Source organism: Podarcis raffonei, chromosome 11 (assembly GCF_027172205.1).
Source record: "Podarcis raffonei isolate rPodRaf1 chromosome 11, rPodRaf1.pri, whole genome shotgun sequence".
In the NCBI taxonomy this organism is placed as follows: Eukaryota; Metazoa; Chordata; class Lepidosauria; order Squamata; family Lacertidae; genus Podarcis; species Podarcis raffonei.
In genome coordinates this window covers 3,609,511-3,629,174 of record NC_070612.1, presented here as the reverse complement: position 1 = coordinate 3,629,174, position 19,664 = coordinate 3,609,511, and the positions used below count along the sequence as shown (strand labels likewise).

At 47.0% G+C, this 19,664-nt stretch overlaps 1 protein-coding gene and 1 pseudogene across 2 annotated transcripts in view; one reads left to right on the top strand and one right to left on the bottom strand.

Annotated features, from left to right (window-relative positions):
- The window catches only part of TPGS2 (tubulin polyglutamylase complex subunit 2), a 190,199-nt gene that overhangs the window by 121,687 nt on the left and 48,848 nt on the right, over positions 1 to 19,664 (bottom strand). The gene's annotated exons all lie outside the window — the stretch shown is intronic.
- LOC128423626 (WD repeat-containing protein 5-like) lies at positions 3,573 to 5,691 on the top strand (annotated as a pseudogene).

Sequence of the window (19,664 nt, the reverse complement as noted above, 5' to 3'; positions counted from 1 at the left end):
GTTATACACACAACACTCCCCTGTTGTTTCAGTTCCACCCTTGGAACTCCCCGCCACTGGTTTCCCCAGTATACCTCTCTGGTTGTCTGGTTTCCAAGGAATGAGTGCATCTGCATTACCTTGGCTAGCAACTCTCTGTTGTGTCTTTGTCTCTGACTTAGACACAGCTCCAACCTGTCCTCGGTTGTTTACAACAGCAACACATGCAACAGCTAAATTAGCAAACTCTTTTGAGTACCTCTTGGGTGGTTGACCCTTTGTAACTCTCTCAGACCTACGTATGAGGTGCTGATCCTCTCTGCTTACTGGTCCAGTCTCAGGACTCTTTGGAGAACCAGTTCCAATGGTAAACAGTGGTTCATCCTTCAGTTGTGAAGGCCTGTCCATTGTGTGAGACTTCCTCTCAATGACTGTGACAACTGAGCTCTCCGAGCTATCAGTGTCATCACTCTCAGTACCACTGTAATCAGTAAAATCACCATCATCATCTGAATCGTCCTCTGTGGGAAATGTGTGTACTATCACTCTCTCCTGTTCAGGAGCACTCTCTAGAAATTTTGTGAGAATCACCTGACCAGATTCAGACAAAATTACTCTGTAGAGACCCTTTTCATACCCCACAAAAATGCCTCTGGCATTCTTTACTCCACCTGGAGCTTCTGTTCTCACATGAGACCCAAACACCTTGAAATGGGCAACAGAAGGTTTTCTGTGGAACAGTTTCTCAAAAGGAGAACTTCCCAACTCTTTTGAAACCTTTCTCATCTTCGTATAACAGAACGACATTAGAGACTCGGCCCAGTACTCATGTGGCAGATGTGAACTAAGCAATTGCGCTTCCATCCCCTTTTGCAATTCTCTGTTCACCCGTACACAGACACCCCTGTTCCACGCTTCCGCTGAAACAGCAATCTTGTGTCTGATCCCTTTCTTCTGCAGGAACCGCTGGAAATCCTGTAAAAGAAAAATCTGCTTCTCATCTGTGAATAGACAATCAATGTTAGCATCATGCATACTCTTAACTTTGTCACAAAACTCCTGAAACCTCTCTAAGGCTTCCTGTGGCTTTCTCAACACATAAACCCAGACATAGTTTGAGAAATGATCCACACACACAAGATAAAATCTTGCATTGCCTCTAGATGGTTCTAGAGGACCAATCACATCAGCATACACCCGCTGAAATGCTCTGTTGACTCCGGTCTTCTTCTTGCTCACACCTGCAAGAGAAACTAGGTTAGACACAGATGAATTACATTCCATGTAATCACTTTGTGCAAAAGTCAACAAATATAGTCCATCTTTCTCTCTGGCCGAAAGAAATAACTCTCCATCTTTGTAGATCTTGCAGCTCTCAGCATCGTAGGACAATATCAGTCCTTTCTTTGCAATCTGCGAAACACTCAGCAGATTGAACTTCAATTCAGGAACCAAGTAAACATTGTTTATTGTCAAGTTCAGACTCTTAAGATAGACAGTCCCTACGCCGGCCGCTTCCAGCTCCTGACCGTTGGCCTGTTTCACAGCGAAGCTTTGCTTCTTAAACGTTGAAAAGAGTTCTCTGTGTGGGGACATATGGACCGTTGCTCCCGTGTCAATAACAAACGAGTTCCCAACATCTGGCGTGGTTCCTTTCGCCATCAAAGCCTTTCCAGGTCTCACCGAAGTCTTGGTATGACCTTTGCCTGACGCCTCAGGCTTTGCTGAGCGGCCCTTCGCTCCTTTTGGCTGACGTGGCTTCTTGCAGTTCCGCTGAAGATGCCCAGCCTGTCCACAATTGTAACATCGGACAGCGTTCAAAGCTAGAGCTTTCTCTCCAGTAGCTTCATCTGCGGGGGAATTAGAACTCCGTTCCTCCCTCCCCCTGTCCTTTTCTTCCAGTGCAGCAAGTCTGTCATGTTCATTCAAAACGACGGCAGACACCCTTTCCGCGGTCAAATCCTGAGCCGGGAGGGAACCAAGCTGACTGGCAACGGTTTTGTAAGTCCGATTTAGGCTGTTGATCATCATGAAGCAAAACACTTCCTCCTGCAGGCGGAAATTGCGTTCCACCATCTGCTGGCGCAGATATTTCATCTCCGTCAGGTGCGCTTGAACATCTCCATCAGGCGCAAGCCTCAGATTGGTCAGCTTCTCAAAATACAGCAACGCTGAAGAACCAGCATCCCTCTGATGTGTTCTATGCAGCATCTCCCAAATTTCCCGTGCATATTCCAAACCCTGAATATGCACCAATTGGTCATCTGACACACACAGAATTATAGCCGTTCTGGCTTTCAGATTCTGTGACTCCCAACCTCGGGTTGCTGCTGCTGGGATGGGGTTCTCAATCACGTCAAAGACCCTCTGATTCTGCAGCAGGGCCTTCATCTTTATAGACCAAGATGAATAATTGTCATTAGTCAGGGGAGGCGGATAGGGCAACCCTCCCGCCTTCTTGGAATCCATGCTGAACTCAAGTCTTTGCTTTCAATCTCAAGCCAGCTTTCACTTTCAAGCCAGTAAAATCCAAAAGTCTCTTCTGGGCTGTTTACTGCTTCACTGGCAGGCAAACCTTTGGGCTGTATTCAAAATCTTTGCACATGCTGCGCAGAATTCAAAACAATCCCACTTCCCAGGCTCTTTCCCAGCCATTCAGTAACTTTACAAGTACTGTGCGGCCGTTGCCTAGCAACCTGCTCAAGACGGGAATCCTTATCTCACCACAGGAATTCCTGGTATGCAAGCTTGCTCTCAGAGCTTGTTTTTCTCAAACGTAGCTCTTTTATGTGAACCAGAGAATTAAACCTTTCTGCGTTCACTCTCCTAAGCCCAAAATGCAGCATACCTTTTTAGCTCCGTTGCCTTTCGGTGTCCAGCTGTCTGTTCAGCTTTCTGGCTGCAGGCAGACGCTTTCTTTATCTCCTTAGGTGCAGAGGATGGCAACGATTCATCGACCTCTCACCTCTCATGCAGATTCTCATGGATCTTTTAACCATCGGCTATGCTACCAGATGTCGGATCTCAAGCCAGCAGAGCCAGCTTAGTCCAGAGGAATTTGGCCACCCTCCAGGTGCCCGGCTTGAATCCTTGTGACCTCCTGTCTGCGACTCCCGGCAAGATCAAGGGAGGTCTCCAATCGGCGATTCTTCTCAAACGTGAAAAGAACACACCATTCCTCCCCCTCCCATAGCCAGGGGGGGAATGAGACAGACAGAAATATATCTACATGTCTTTATTTCTGTCGTTCAGCAGTACAGAGAAAACACGTCTGTACCCTCTGATTCACAACTGCAGAGAGAGAATAACTCCACCCATGTACTTCCAGTACAGGGTCATGTGGCACTCTGAGCTAACATCCGGCGCTCAGAGCACTGAACAGACTGTCCCTGGTTCCCACGGTACAATCCAATAACATCAGCTTCCTGTTTACCATTCCAGCCATCTGGAGCTCGCTTCTGCATTGCTCCTTTTTCGTAACACAGAGTAGGAGGAAGCCATGCCTTAAGTAGGAGACTCCCTTCTTTGAATTGCCCTGCTCTTCCATCCCTTCAAGGGCCTAGATCCTTCCTGGCTTGCTAGTTTTCACAGCCATGGCAATGGAAGAGAAGAAGCCAGATTCAGAATCAGCCAGAGCACCATCGACACCCTCCTCTTCAAACAATCAGAGCAAGCCTGCCTCTGTAAAACCAAACTGTGCCCTGAAGTTCACACTGGCAGGACACACAAAAGCTGTCTCATCAGTGAAATTCAGTCCCAGTGGAGTTGGCTGGGCAGTTCCTCGGCTGATAAGCTTATAAAAATCTGGCGCACCTATGACGGCAAATTTGAGAAGACCGTATCTGGCCACAAGCTGGGAATCTCTGATGTCGCTTGGTCATCTGATTCAAACCTTTTTTTGTATCTGCCTCAGATGACAAAACTCTCAAAATCTGGAATGTGAGCTCGGGGAAATGCTTGAAAACCCTGAAGGGACACAGCAACTGCATCTTCTGCTGCGAGTCCAACCCACAGTCCAACCTCATTGTCTCAGGATCATTTGGTGCGAGTGTGAGGATCTTCTTCTTCTTCTTTGGCGATCCCTCGTAGCCGAGTAAGACTGTCTTCCATAAACACAGTTTTAACAATGAGTCCGTAAGTGACTGTGGAGGCCAATTCTGGATCCACACGTTCTTCCACAGTGGGGACATTGGTTTCCGGGCGGGAGTTGATCACAGTGTGGATTTGCCAAGCGTGCCTTCCTCTTAGCACATTTCTCCCTTGCGTCCTGAGTTTGAGTGTCTTCAAAGTCCATGACACCATTGGTAAAGGCTGTTCTCCAACTGGAGCGCTCGCAGGCCAGTGTTTCCTGGTTGTCAGTATTTATACTACTTTTTTTAGATTTGCCTTGAGACAGTCTTTAAACCTCTTTTGTTGACCACCAGCATTACGCTTTCCATTTTTAAGTTCGGAATAGAGTAGTTGCTTTGGAAGACGATCATCAGGCATCTGCACAACATGACCAGTCCAACGAAGTTGATGCTGAAGAATCATTGCACGGGACATCAAAACCAGGAAATTCCAAAAAACCCTGCCAGCCCATTCTGACCCGGTTTCAGCGGTGCATTTTAACCATGATGGCTCCTTGATAGTGTCCAGCAGCTATGATGGCCTCTGCTGAATCTGGGATACAGCATCAGGACAGTGTTTGAAACCGCTGATTGATGATGACAATCCCTCTGTGTCCTTTGTGAAGTTCTCTCCCAGTGGCAAATATATTCTAGCAGCAACATTGGACTGCACTCTTAAGCTTTGGGACTGCAACAAAGGAAAGTGCCTAAAGGCCACAAGAACAAGAAATACTGCATCTTTGCCAACTTCTCCGTTACTGGTGGAAAATGGATCGCGTCTGGTTCACAGGACAACCTGGTTTACATTTGGAACCTCCAAACTGTACAAGAGACCGTACAGCAGCTGCCAGGGCATACAGATGTTGTGATTTCTACAGCATGCCATCCGACAGAGAACATCATTGCCTCAGCAGCTCTAGAAAATGACAAAACAATTGAACTTTGAAAGAATGACTGCTAAAATGCTTTCAGCATCACTTCAGAGACTGCTGGGGGCTGTCTGGAAAACATGGGGGCATTTTGTGTTTGTGTTTTTTGAAGACCCATTTGCTAGGAAGCAAAGCAACCATTGAGAAGATGATGTCTCCTAGTCTTGGCCCAAAAAACTTCTCTCTTTGGCTAGTCTCCTAACTGGGCAAATATAGTTGTTGGTTTTTTTTGGGGGGGGGATAATAAAAAGGTTCTGTTTTCTTTGATGAATTGGTGGCTTTTCCTCCTGGGAAGCCATTAACTATTCTCTCCTTTGAGAATAAGCTTGGAGGGAACTCTGTCTCCTAACAGCAACCACCACCAAGTCATAAACTTAGAAAGAATCTGGCTATGTTAACATTTTTAAAGAAAAAGAAAAAAGATCCAGGCAGGTAGGCCCTAGTTCATAAAACTTTAAATAGAAGAGCCATGGTGCCTAATTATTAAAGGCAATTTTTTTAACGTGACCAAACAAGTGTTCTTTTGCCTTGCGCCTCTTCTCATTTCCCACCCTCCCAAGTTTCCAGAACCTGTGATTAAATCACCCTTTCTTTGTCCTTCTGTGTAGTGCACCCTGTTCATCACGCTCTCCAATAGATGTTATTTGACAGTAAAAACCTATTCAAGCTTTCCACCCCACCCCAAATTACCAGTTCACCCCTGTCTTCCAAAGTCCTTGCTTGCGGATTTTTGTTTGTTTTTACTTAAAAAATATATATTCTGGCAAATTTCACAAACTCTTTACAGTTATTTCAGCGTAAAAAAACAAAACAAAAACACTTTTTTATCTTGGAAACCTCATTGTATGAGCTTGTATTTGCTAATGGTATGGCTTTATTCCCCCCTCCCAGACTTCCACATTGGTATATTCCTTTTCTACCCTTTCTTCCCTCTCCTCTGCCCTTATCAATATTTTACACATTAAACCGGGTTACCATATGCACAATAAAAAGGTGGGATTTTTTGTGTGGGGAGGGGGAACATTAGGAAGAACTTTCTGATGGTAAGAGCAGTGGTGGAGCTCCATGCTCCAGCACCTGGAGCGGTAAAAGTGTGGGGGCGTGGCATGCATCCCAGGGGTGTGGCATGTGTCCCAGGGGCATGTTGCACCACCCGCGGGGGCGTGGCACGCAGCGCGAGACATGTGCAGCACATGGCGTGCATCCTCAGGGTTTGCAGCACGTGTCGTGCATCCCGGGGTGCACGGTGAGCGGCGCACATCCCGAGGGGGCAACTGCAATATCATCTCCTCCGGATGGCACCTGGGGGCCCCTCTCCCCCTGCCCCCACCTTCGTCCACCAGTGGGTAAGAGCTGTTTGACAGTGGAACGGACTCCAGCGTGGTGTAGTGGTTAAGAGCGGTAGTCTCGTAATCTGGTGAACCGGGTTTGCTTCCCCGCTCCTCCACATGCAGCTGCTGGGTCACCTTGGGCTAGTCACACTTCTCTGAAGTCTCTCAGCCTCACTCACCTCACAGAGTGTTTGTTGTGGGGGAGGAAGGGAAAGGAGAATGTTAGCCGCTTTGAGACTCCTTCGGGTAGTGATAAAGCGGGATATCAAATCCAAACTACTACTACTACTACTACTACTACTCTTCTTCTTCTTCTTCTTCTTCTTCTTCTTCTTCTTCTTCTTCTTCTTCTTCTTCTTCTTCTTCTTCTTTCTTCAGAAGGTGGTGGACTGTTACCCAGGGCTTCTAAACAGGAGCTGGGAGGCCACCTGTCAGGGATTTTTTACCTGTGATTCCTGCACTGCATGGCATTTTTAGGGCGGCGATACGTCCAGAAATTCCTGGACACAGCCAAAATTCTTCAGCTGAAAGCAGTGTCCGGGTGGAAATGGCACTAAAAATGGCAACAGACGTACAGCAACCCGTGTCGACAGTATACTTTAGGGGAAAGAAGCTCAACCACTTTTGTGTTCGGATTTTCACTTTTTGAAATATGGCAGGTGGCGCTGTGGGTAAAAGCCTCAGCGCGTAGGGCTTGCCGATCGAAAGGTCGGCGGTTCGAATCCCCGTGGCGGGGTGCGCTCCCGCTGCTCGGTCCCAGCGCCTGCCAACCTAGCAGTTCGAAAGCACCCCCGGGTGCAAGTAGATAAATAGGGGGCGCTTACTGGCGGGAAGGTAAATGGCGTTTCCGTGACCCGGAAGTGTCTGCGGACAGCGCTGGCCCCCGGCCTCTTGAGTGAGATGGGCGCACAACCCCAGAGTCTGTCAAGACTGGCCTGTACGGGCAGGGGTACCTTTACCTTTACCTTTAACCCTAGACTAGCTGAGCCTTGGGGGGGCCTTCCAAGCTACAGTTCTGTGATTCTATGAGCACCTTCCTCAGCCAGCTCAGTTCAGGAGGCTGTTGGGCAGCTGGGCGGACAGGACATTAGCAGCACCTCTGATGTTTCTGTAAAATCCAGCATTAGATGAAGGCGCTCTAGCTCTCTTCCAAGAATCAGAGGTTTCCTGGTGAGCGAAAATGAGCTCTGGTGAAACACGGCAAAGGTCAGATCACTCTGATCCGGCCAGATAAAAGGGGGGGGGGTTTGCACCATTTAGTCACTTGATGAGTGTGTGGAGGAAACCATTTGTGCATCACACGCATTACCCCTCGTGGCAGAAAGGTATGAGCAGAGAGCATGACTCTTTGAACTTCTTCAAAGGAGTTCCTGGAACTGAGCGTGTCACAGCGATTTTGGAACCGGGAATTGGTCAACGAGGTGAGTTCCAGCGGCCCTCACCCCCAGGCCTTTGATCCCATGAATGCAATAGTTCTTCAATCCCTGAAAGGAGGGAAAGTTGGGTGTAGGCTGAGATGGAAATCCGTCTGAGTGACAGGAAGGGAGGATTCTCAAAACCGAGATATTATGCAATGAAGTCTCGTAACGTGGAACCTTAGAAGATAAGAGACAGACGGGATTGCAGCCTGCCCCAAATCCTTGAGAAACAGTGGGAAATGCCCAATAAATTGCATCTTATGGTTTCCTAAAACTGTTTCTCTTCTATCAACACCGCCCATCCGTTCTCACTCTCTCTGCCTTCCCAGAACCTCTTCTCTTTGTTAGCCTTGCCTTTGGAAAGGCAATAAACCTTGTCAAGGAAATAAACAACTATCTGACTTTTAGAAGACATCTGAAGGCAGCCCTGTTTGGGGAGGTTTTTAATGTTTGATGTTCTATCGTGTTTTAATATTCTGTTGGGAGATGACCCAAAGTGGCTGTGGAAACCCAGCCAGATGGGCGGGGTATAAATAATAAATTATTATTATTATTATTATTATTATTATTATTATTATTATTATTATTATTATCATCATCATCATTAGCCTTCTCCATCCAAGTAATGAGTCAAAAGTGAAAACTACATTAGTGAAAACCACTTACAAAGAGGCATTAATTGAAAGTGATATGGAAATGTAGAGAACTAAACCTCAGATTATCAGGGGTTGGGATGGGAGACAAACATCCCTGCATTGACATGTGAATGTAATTCAGTCCTTGAGCTGGCTGAAAGGTTATGTAGTCTCATCTACCTCCCCAGTTTCCCCACTCCCCAAGACTATTTTATTGTTCTTTTAAATTTATTTATTCATTCAAAAAATTATATATCTTCTTCTTTGGCGATCACTCGTAACCGAGTAAGATTGTTTTCCATAAACACGGTTTTAACAAGTAAGTGACTGTGGAGGCCAATTCTGGGTCCACATGTCCTTCCACAGTGGGGACATTGGTTTCCGGGCGGGAGTTGATCATGGTGTGGATTTGCCAAGCATGCCTTCCTCCTTAGCACGTTTCTCCCTTGTGTCCTGAGTTCGAGTGTCTTCAAAGCCCATGACACCTTTGGTAAAGGCTGTTCTCCAACTGTAGCGCTCACAGGCCAGTGTTTCCCAGTTGTCAGTGTTTAGACTACATTTTTTTAGATTTGCCTTGAGACAGTCTTTAAACCTCTTTTGTTGACCACCAGCATTACGCTTTCCATTTTTTAGTTCGGAATAGAATAGTTGCTTTGGAAGACGATCATCAGGCATCCGCACAACATGACCAGCCAACAAAGTTGTTGAAGAATCATTGCTTCAACACTGGTGATCTTTGCTTCTTCCAGTACACTGATATTAGTTCGCCTATCTTCCCGAGTGATGTGTAAAACTTTATGGAGACACCGTTGATGGAATCTTTCAAGGAGTTGGAGATGGTGTTTATAAGTGGTCCATGTTTCACAAGAATATAGTAAGGTTGGTAGTACAATAGCTTTGTAAACAAGCATTTTGGTTTCCCTGCGAATGTCCCGGTCCTCAAACACTCTGCGCTTCAGTTGGAAGAAAGCCGCACTCACAGAGCTCAGGCGATGCTGGATTTTGGCATCAATGTTGGCCCTTGTGGAAAAATAACTGCCTAGGTAGAAGTGATCAACATTTTCCAATGTTACACCATTAAGTTGCATTTGTGGCACTGCAGAGGGGTTATTTTGTACTTGTTGGTGCAGCACTTTGGTTTTTTGGATGTTGAGCGATAGGCCAAGCTTTTCGTAAGCTTCTGCAAAGATATTTAGGATGGTTTGGAGGTCATCCTCTGAGCGTGCCCACACTACGTTGTCATCAACATACTGAAGCTCTACATTACTTCCGAGTTTCGCTGCTCGCGCATGTGCAGACAGTCAAAATGACGTCACGTGCATGCGCGGAAGCAGCAAAACACGACCCGCGCACGCACAGATGCACAGTCACATCTTACATTCTGTCCAGGATGCGAACGGGGCTCCTGAAGGGATCCCGTTCGCATCCTGAGGTACCACTGTACTGAGGACTCACCAGCAAAGAGATGCTGAGACTTTAGCACTTCTGCTGAACATCCTCTTTGACCAAAACAATTTGGCTCAGCTTTTTTGCTCTCCAGCGAAAGATCAAGGTCATTGACCTGCAGTCATTCTCAATTCCGGTCGTGAAAGATACTGAGGATGAGAATGTGAAAGAGCCTTGCAGCTCCTGATCCCCGGAAATGGGGTTGTTGTCTGAGTCACGGATCTTCCCAGAAAAAAAAAGTGTGTCAACAAAGGGAAAAGGGCTGTAAAGGGCTCAAGAAAGGACAGCAAGGAGGACTCTGCATGAGGAAATCTGAAATTGCATCAGTTGTGGCTTCAGCATTGTGAGTGAAGGATTAAAGAAGCAGAGATGGCTTGAGTCATAGGACACACCGGTTATGGGTTGCCTTGGGACAGAGCTAGGTGCATGCAGTTCCCGCTGAAATCAAGGGAGGTTAAGATAGACTGTGTGACTTACTGGTAACTTCCATTGTTCCAGTTTAATGGGAACTAAGTGCATAAGAACGGAAGAGGGGCCTGCTGGATCAGGCCAATGCCCCATCTAGCTCAGCATCCTGGTCTCACAGTGGCCAACCAAAGGCCTCTTCTGGGAAACCCAGAAGGCTTAGGAGAAAATCCTATGGAAATCTGGAATGGAGTCCCTAAGATGGTTGGATGGCGCCTTGTACACCTCCTTCCAGCAACTCCTGCAGCCCAGCTGGTGCAGAATGTATTGCTCGGCTTTCTTTTGGACCACATCAGTGTGGCCAAGAGGGGGGTCTTGTGGCTTGTGACCCAGAGAGGCACCTCGGTGCTACTAATGCAGCAAAAACAACATGGGAGGCAGCAGTTACAAGTTACCGGTTTCTGCCACCACAACAGGCACTGCGATTCTCCAGTGGTTCGAACTCACCCCCAGAGGTGAACTCCATTGTGTCTTTTTTTGTATATTATTTTTATTACATTTTCTGTTTTACAATTTAAAATTCTAATTTTACATCCTTAAGATATCAGTGACTTCCCTTCTTCTCTTTCCATGGTTCATTTATTTTACAAAAACTATACCATTCAGTATTTCATTATTGCTTCCATCAAAACTTGTTCACACTGTTGAATTTATCTTAATGCTGCCAGCGTTTTCAGCTGAAGAGTGAACTCCATTGTGTCTTGAGACAGACGGATGCCAACAATACCGACCTTCATCTGAGGATCATGGGGAGGTTTACAATATAAAAACACAGAAATATATACTGAGGATGCCTTGCTATCTTCTAGCTTGCTCTCTCTTGGCTTTGAAATGCCTTAATAGCGCCAACTGCGCTGCCAGTTCCTTTCTTTTGCTATAGGATTTTGATGAGCTTTCCAACAGGGAGGCCCCTTGCAACCTTGACCTGGTTTTGCATCTGTAATTTTTGCTTTATTAGCTTCCACAGAGGCGCTTAATCATCAAAGCACAGAGTGAGGAGTCAGGAAGACAAGAGCACAGACAGGGGGCATGTTCTGCTTTAGGTGGTAAAACTGCACCACTTTGGGCTGCATAACCAAGCCTTATGAAGAACAGTTGAGAGAACTGGGTAATTTCAGCCTAGAGAGGAGAAAATTAAGAGGTGTTATTTAATATAATAATAATGTTATTAATAACGATATGATTGGCATCTTCAAATATCCCGTAGGCTGTCATATGGAAGAAAGAGCAAGCTTGTTTTCTCCTGCTCCAGAGGGTAGGACCCAAAACAGTGGATTCAAATGACAAGGAAGGAAATTCCAACTCAACATTAGGAAGAACTTTCTGCTATCGAGCTGTTTGACAGTGGAATGGCTGACTTTGGAAAGTGGCAGACTCTCCTTCATTGGGGGTTTTTAAACCAAGGTTGGATGGCCATCTGTCAGGGATGCTTCAGCTGTGATTGCAGGGAGTTGGACTAAATGAAGGCCCCTTTCAAGTCTACAATTCTAGGATAGCATAAGAAGAAGTTTCCAGCTGCTGGATCAAGCCAATGGTCACCTAGTCCAGCATCTCATTGTGAGTCGAGGACCCGACACCCGCATAGGAGTATAATAAGACACAAAGACACGTTATTTTAGGTTAATGGGCAAAATTAGGCCATAACCTTTATTGGTTACAGCATGTGAGTAGTATTGGCTTAGGCATTGGATGAAACAGCAATACAAGACTCCAAAGGAGTCATATCAGGGTCAACAACCAATGGGAGGAGCTTGTTGGTGCAAATACAACTGGAAGCCCCCCCATGACGTCACCAGGGGGTCGTGCCATGGCCCTAGCCACCAGCAGGGCATCGGACAGGATCCACGACCGCCGGATTCCTTTAACGGAATACCCAAAAGAGGAGGGCTGGATGATGGCACATACCCAATCCTCCAACACAGCACACATATTCCAATGCCCAACCGCCAATACCAGAAAGTCGTGACGAGTTGGTACGAGGTAGGCGAAAAAACCAAGAGGCTGGTACCAATTTGCCAAATGGATAAAAAAAGTCCTACCAGGCCCCTTGGACAATCAAGGCAACCAACCGAAGTCCATAGCAAGGTCAAAACACAAAAAGAAGCTGAGCTAAGAGAGAGGGAGGGCAGGAGATCCGAAGAAAGAAGGAACAGGCTGGGAGCAGAGCGCAGCCACGGCTGTTTCAACGCATTTAGCTCCGCCCACCAGCCGGCCCTATTGGTTGGCCGGAAGGCTTGGCCGCGGCAACAGAAGCAATCAGGGGCAAGGAAAGGCCTTCTCAGCCAGATGCCTTTTGGAAAGCCTGGAAGGACTATGTGCAAAAGCCCTCTTCCCTCGTGTGGCTTCCAGCAACCGCATTCAGTAGCATTGCTGCTTCAGGCAGTGGCTGTAGAACACATCTGTTCTACAACTGATAGCTGGATTGGCTGTCTCTCTTCTACACAGCAATTAAAGGTTCAGGAGCCCTGAGCTCTTTTGCATTTTGCCAGCCAGGGCTGAATTTTCCTCCGCACACAATGTTCTCCCCACCCGGAAAACGAGCTAGTCCAAGAGAAAGCTTTAATAATAATAATAGTAATAGTAATTGGTCTTCTTTGTCCAGAGAGTATTTTTGGACAGCAGAGGCGTTTCCCAGGCAATTACCCAAGTACTCCTCGACAGATGATGAAATGCCCAAATCTGAGTGTGGATGTGCTGCTCAGCATGAAAGCTTAGCACACCATGGGAAATACTGTGTTCAGCAATAGTCAATGACTCCTGCATTCCCAGGGGTCATCAAACGGACAAAAGCAAGCAGGGTGTGTAACATTAGCCAGGTCGTCTCTTGTCTATTGCAAAGCTCCCTCCAAAGCTCCCTCCGGAGGAAGCGATTTGCAAAAGAGAAACTGGTGTGGGAGGGCTTAGCTACCAGTTACTTTTTCTGCGAGGTATCCTCCCCACAGCTACTTGCGAGTATTATTCCCAGTGCTTTCCCCCCAAGAAAAATAGGTGCCGGAACTCACCATGAAGTTGTTATGGCAAGTCGCCGGCTGACTGGGGCAGCCCTGAACAGATGCTGATTCGACCACAACCAAGTTGGCCGCTCCCAGAGGTGCTAAAGGCTACAGCAAGCTGTCTCCCTAGCTGGTTTGGGGGTTGCCCCTGGTTCTGGTGCAGATCAAATATAGGCGCCCCCACCTCCATCATTAGGGACGCAGGTGGCGCTGTGGGTTAAACCACAGAGCCTAGGACTTGCCGATCAGAAGGTCGGCGGTTCGAATCCCAGCGACGGGGTGAGCTCCCGTTGCTCGGTCCCAGCTCCTGCCAACCTAGCAGTTCAAAAGCACGTCAAAGTGCAAGTAGATAAATAGGTACCGCTCCGGCGGGAAGGTAAACGGTGTTTCCGTGCACTGCTCTGTTTCGCCAGAAGCGGCTTAGTCCTGCTGGCCACATGACCCGGAAGCTGTACACTGGCTCCCTCGGCCAATAAAGCGAGATGAGCACCGCAACCCCAGAGTCGGTCACGACTGGACCTAATGGTCAGGGGCCGCCTTACCTTTACCTTTACCTCCATCATTGTCTTAGATTAAGGCGGATGGTTAGGGCAGCTTGGAAGGGCCCTCGTGCCAACATGTGTGCGTACAATGGCTGGCAAGCTTAAAGCCCAAGAGACAGATTGAAGGAAAGGAAGTACAAATTGGCCTTGCCCTGTCGCTTGACCAATTGTGCCTATGAATGGTGAGACTCATGGCTCACAAGAAAAGTGTAGACTGGCAAGCTTCTGTTTTGCCTTGCAATGTTGATTTTGGGCTTCTCAGAAGTATATAAAGGCCTTGTAAATCCCCAGCATCTCCAGGCAGGGCTGCAAAAAAACCTCTTCCCTACACCCAGTTGGTGTAGGCCAGCCACTCCCAATTTGGTGCCCTGCTAATGTTTTTGGGCTACAACTCCCAGTCAGCCCAAGCCAACATGACCATGCTCCCATCGGATTTGGTATCATATGGCTTTGCTGGGTGCTTGGAGTTGTAGTCTAGAGAGAGCATCTGGCTGGCAAAGGGTGGTGTAGGCAATACTTCCTGTTGTCCCATTGCTTCCCACCGGGGGAAATTGTTCTCTAGTGCTCAATCAGAGCAAACAGCAGTTTGGGTTTTCTCTGGATTGATGTTTGCTCCATTGCAGAGCTAAAGAGCAAGTCTTTCCTGGGAAAGAGAGAGGCAAAGGGGGAACACTCTGACCCATGCTTTGCAGGTGGAAATGTGGCTGAGCTCTGAGCTGGAAGGACCATCAATTTAACTCAATAAACCAGACATGAGACAGCCTAGTCAAACTATGGAACTCACTGCTGCAGGAGGAAGAGGTGGCCACCAATTTGGGTGGCTTTGAAAGAGGATTAAATTCAAGGAGGAGAGACTACCAATGGCTACTAGCCACAGTGGCTACCGTCTGCATCCACTGTTGGAACTGATGGGCACTCTGGCACCCACCAGCACCGCTTTGGCAATCCCTGGTTTAAGCACAACTATCTCTCACCCAGTGTAAAAGACCTGTCTCACTTTGCAATAGAGAACAAGATGCTTATGCCTGTTTGCGCTGCAGTCTGCCTGGCAGTCCAACTATCTAGCTATTCACACACCCCAGTGAAACGGAGAGTCTGAAATTTAAATTGCAAAGAGCCTTGGGGGCAGGTAGCCACACCTGCGTTTTCCAGGTGCGTTGCTTGCTATGCTGAGATCTGCAAGATGAAGGAAGCCTCCCTCCCTCTCAACCACCAACCCTCCCAGTCGTCTTTTCAAAGGCACAAAAGTTTCTATGGATATATGTGTGTCCGTATATGTATGAATCTATGTCCCCAGTGACTGCGTCGAAAGGGATATGAAATACAGCCTTTCCGAGCCAACTTGAAACAAGCCCGTCCTGTCTTGCAGAGAGCCTGACAGGGAAATGAAAAACCCAGAAAGACGTTGAAAGGTTTAATAATCTGAAAGTTCTCCGTCCTTGACAGTCCCTTGCCCTGCCTCTCCCACGCGTGCAAGGAATCAAGGTAGAAACTTTCCCACCACTGGGAGAGGCACATCAGCCAAGAGAAAACACGAAAACCTATAAATCACTCCTGCCCCCTGGGGTGGGGGGTGGGGTTACCTGTGGGTGGGGTGCTAATAGGAAAAGGGGTGTCAGGGGGAACGCTGAAGGTGTCAATGACTACCAGACTTTGAAAAGTTAGGATCACTGGTTCAAGTTCATAAAATATGTCGAATGAATTGAGCTTGTTGTTGTGTAGTCATGTCCGACTCTTCGTGACCCCCTGGACCAGAGCACGCCAGGCACTCCTGTCTTCCACTGCCTCCCGCAGCGTGGTCACACTCATGCTGGTAGCTTTGAGAACACTGTCCCACCATCTCGTCCTCTGTCGTCCCCTTCTCCTTGTGCCCTCCATCTTTCCCAGCATCAGGGTTTTTTCCAGGGAGTCTTCTCTTCTCATGAGGTGGCCAAAGTCTTGGAGCCTCAGCTACAGGATCTGTCCTTCCAGTGAGCACTCAGGGCTGATTTCCTTAAGAATGGATTGGTTGGATCTTCTTGCAGTCCATGGGACTCTCAAGAGTCTCCTCCAGCCCCAGAATTAAAAAAGCATCAATTCTTCAGCAATCAGCCTTCTTTGTGGTCTCACTTCCATACATCACTACTGGGGAAATGAATTGAGCTACATCGTTTTAATTGGATTTTGGGTAACTGTGAAATTGATTGCGGTCGTTTTGAATTTCATTGTGCGATGCTCTCCCTTAGTGGGTCATGCAAAGCACTATTCTGAAGAATGCTTTTTGTAGGGTAGGGGCATGGCACTGTGGTCTAAACCACTGAGCCTCTTGGGCTTGCCGATCGCACGGTTAGAAGTTCTGTGCAACGGGATAGGCTTCCATTGCTCTGTCCCAGCTTCTGCCAACCTAGCAGTTTGAAAGCACACCAGTGCAAGTAGATAAACAGGTTCTGCTGTGACGGGAAGGTAAACGGCGTTTCCGTGCGCTCTGGCACTCATCACAGTCCTCTGTGTGCCAGAAGTGGTTTAGTCCTGCTGGCCACATGACCTGGAAAGCTGTCTGTGGACAAATGCCAGCTCCCTCGGCCTGAAAAGCAAGATGAATGCCACACCCCATAGTCGAATTTGACTGGACTTAACCATCCAGTGGTCCTTTACTCTTTTTTTTAACCTATAGGGTAAGGAGCACTGGGGGCACGTTTATGGAACTAAGGGGGTGCAATAAAGTTTGGGAAACACTGCTCTAAATAGTCCTCCCATGAGTTGGGAGGAATCTTCTCCCAAGAGAAAATAAAATAAAATTTATCTCTAAGCAAGTTATTTCAAGACAAGGGACAGTGCTCGTTCCTGCAACTTGTAATGTCTCTGCCCAGGACAATATCTCATGTCCTTTTCTCCAGTCCACACACCCGGGATAACGCACCAGGGTGATTTAAGAATAACCAAGACAATATTACTATTGCTGTAATTAATATCAATAGGGAAAGGTACTGATGCAGCATATGAAATTCCAGTTCAGCGTTGTCAGGAAAAAAAGCCTTGACTCATTTCCAACGGGGTGTGGGGAAGCCAGGAGCACAGCCATTTTCTAATCTCCTGCCTGAGCAAGAGGCAATTTATCAATGCCAGCAAGCAGAAGGCTTGGTCTGTGAGCCTAAGGGGTGGAACGGCCTGGGATCTTTTTTGTGTGGGGTGTGATAGATTACCGATACGCAGGAGCACAACAGTGGACAATGTTGTACTCCAACTTCCAACAGCAGCAGGTAGAGTAGCCTATGGTTCAAGCCGATGGGATGTTTTTTTGCAGTGGCACAAAGCTGTTTTGTTTGCAAAATGCACAATCCCATCTTGGACTGCATCTTCCATGCACAAGGACACCACACCGTGTGCAGAGAAGGCTCCTGGGTACAGAGACATTTGAGAGAAGGTTTAGGACCTGGACACACTGTGCAATTTAATCTCATTGTCATCCCCTTGCAGCCTGACTCATGAACCACTGGACCTCCAGAAATGGATAAAGTGTTTCTTACACAGCCATGGTTTGGCCACCTCCTTCCTTCTGGCCCTTCTCTGAGGGAGACCCACTTCATCCGCTTCTGAAACTGAATTGGTTTCTACCAGAGGCAGGGCCTTCTTTGTGGTGGCACCTTTCCCAAGGAATGCTTTCTCAAATGAAGCTCACCAGGCCCATTCCAATCAGAGCCTTTGGCTCAGTCGGTACAGCATGAGACTCTTAATCTCAGAGTCATGGGTTTGAGCCCCACGTTGGGGAAAATATTCCTGCATTGCAGGGGGTTGGACTAGATGACCCTTGTGGTCCCTTCCAACTCTACAATTCTATAATTCTATGAAAGCTAGGGTTGCCATATTTTGAAGAACAAAAATGAGGATGCTAAGATGACTCTCATTTTAAATACCCCTACTATATGTAGGCTATATAAGCTGTGATACATTGCTGAAGGGGGTGGAAGAGGAGAGGAGAGCAAGTCTTCAAGTTATGTCTATGTCTCATCCAAAAAGCAAAGCCAGGGACAATTTTAAAAATCCATCCGGACAGAAATTTTACTCCCAGAAAAAGAGGGTGTGTCCTGGAAAAAGAGGACATATGGCAACCCTAAGAAAGCAGCAATCTATCTGTCGATGAGTCAATCTCACCAGACCTCTGGGATCTAGTAGCACAGGTGTTGTTGTTTTTAATCTGCTGGGCATTTTTATTTATTTTTGCATTTTCCACCAACTTTTATTACTGACCAACTGAAAAAGGAAACCCCGAAGACTGTAATGAGACAATTTATATATGCATTTATTTTTATTAAAAAAAACAAAGACAAATTGGAAATACATTACAAATGTTGTAGACATTACAAATTGTATCGGAGCAACACGGCGCATTGCAGCTATGCATCAAATCGGGTTGGGTGGGAAGCACATGCCTGATTTTTTTTACCCTTCCTTACAGGAATAATTCCCCCCGCAAGAGGGGCGATGTTCCGATCCAAGCAATGCCGTGCATTATTTAAAATCACAATTGAAAACATTTTAGCGACACCTGGTTGCCTTATAAATTGGAGTCATGCAACAAAACAACAGCCTTAGGGTGAGAGGAAGCCCAGTTCTGAGCATCCCAAAAGTGTACCTAACAGGTAATACCGCTCTGCTTTGCCAAACGGAGAAGGTCTCCCATGTTGGGTCCTGCGGGGGATGCCTCTGTGTCATAGGCATGAATGCTAAGTGGAGTCACGTAGGAATCAGGTTCGAATCCTGGCATCTCAAGCTACGGCTGGGAATGTGTCCTGGAAGGCTGCTGCCAATCGGTGAAGACAATTGGCGGATGGACCAATGAGCTGGCTTTCCAGGTTCCTGGCGTGGGCGGACTTTGGTAATATGGTGCCCTGAGCGAGGACAACATTTGGCAGCCCCCCCCCCAAAAAAATTATTATTTTCACAATAATTTGTTATTTATTTATTGTTATTTTGTGGGCTCTCGGCTCAGCTCCCTGTGTGAGGAAACTGCCGGCACCGCCATAAATTCAGCATCGTTCCAGGCACCATTTTATCCCAACATTTTCTGCAACGAGTGCCTAGGGTGGAATTAGTGTTTATCGCAATAAAAGACCACAAGAGAGTGAAGGGCCGAACGGAGCTGAAAACTCGCTAACTAGGGATATGTGTAAAGGGGCATTGATATATATATATATATATATATATATATATATATATATATATATATATAACACCCTGAAGTAAAAACTCAATTTACATGCTCTCTCTCTCTCTAACACACACACACACATTTTTCAAAGCCCGGACGCTGTGACAGAACATAACAAGGTGTTACATCTTTATATTTACAAAGCTTGATGCGGCAAAGAGCCTCTGTAATGAATCTTGCACCCTATGAAAACCAACATTTCCTTCAGGTTCTCCCAACGCCTCGTCTTTTTTATTCCGTTGACGTTCCAGGCAGTGGTTTCTCATGCCCACCCCTAAAAGGAGCTCGAAATCACTCCTGCCCGTGAAATCTTTCCTCTGCTATAGCTTGTTCTGAGGAAAAGATTGTCCAGGCAAGGTCCATAACCCCACCTGGGCAGCCAGGAGATGACACCAGCCCTGCAGAGATTTGTCCCGTGGAGGAATAGGCAGCAATGGCATAATACTTTTCCTAACTCTAACCCACCTGGTCACCCCAAAACTATTTAGAAAGGTGTTCCCGCATCAATATGTGCTTGCATGCATCTTGCCAAAGGGGGTATCAGGGAGCCAAGAGTGAGGTTTGGAGTTGTTGGTACTTGGGAAAAGTAGGATTCAGGCTTCGAAGGCCTTAATGCTTTAATGACTTCC